This window comes from Plasmopara halstedii (assembly GCF_900000015.1).
Source record: "Plasmopara halstedii genome assembly, contig: Scaffold_614, whole genome shotgun sequence".
Lineage (NCBI taxonomy): Eukaryota > Oomycota > Peronosporomycetes > Peronosporales > Peronosporaceae > Plasmopara > Plasmopara halstedii.
In genome coordinates, this window is record NW_020187532.1 from 1,663,196 (window position 1) to 1,663,460 (window position 265).

The window sequence follows — 265 nt, forward strand, 5'->3', positions numbered from 1 at the left end:
GTCATAGACTGCCAGCACCCAGTGGGTACCGGTAAGCTGGCAAGCGGCGCAGCCGCATTTGGAGAGGGTTTCACCCGTTGACACGTATCACACGTGCGCACATAAGTGCTCGTCCATTTGGACAGCTCGACCACCAATAGTGATGACTCATAGCGTTGTACGTTCTCTCACGACCGAGCTGACCACTGAGTGGCGTGTCATGAGCCCCATAGAGGATGCGGTATTTCAAATCCTCATCATGAGGAACCACAATTTGTGGTGTATC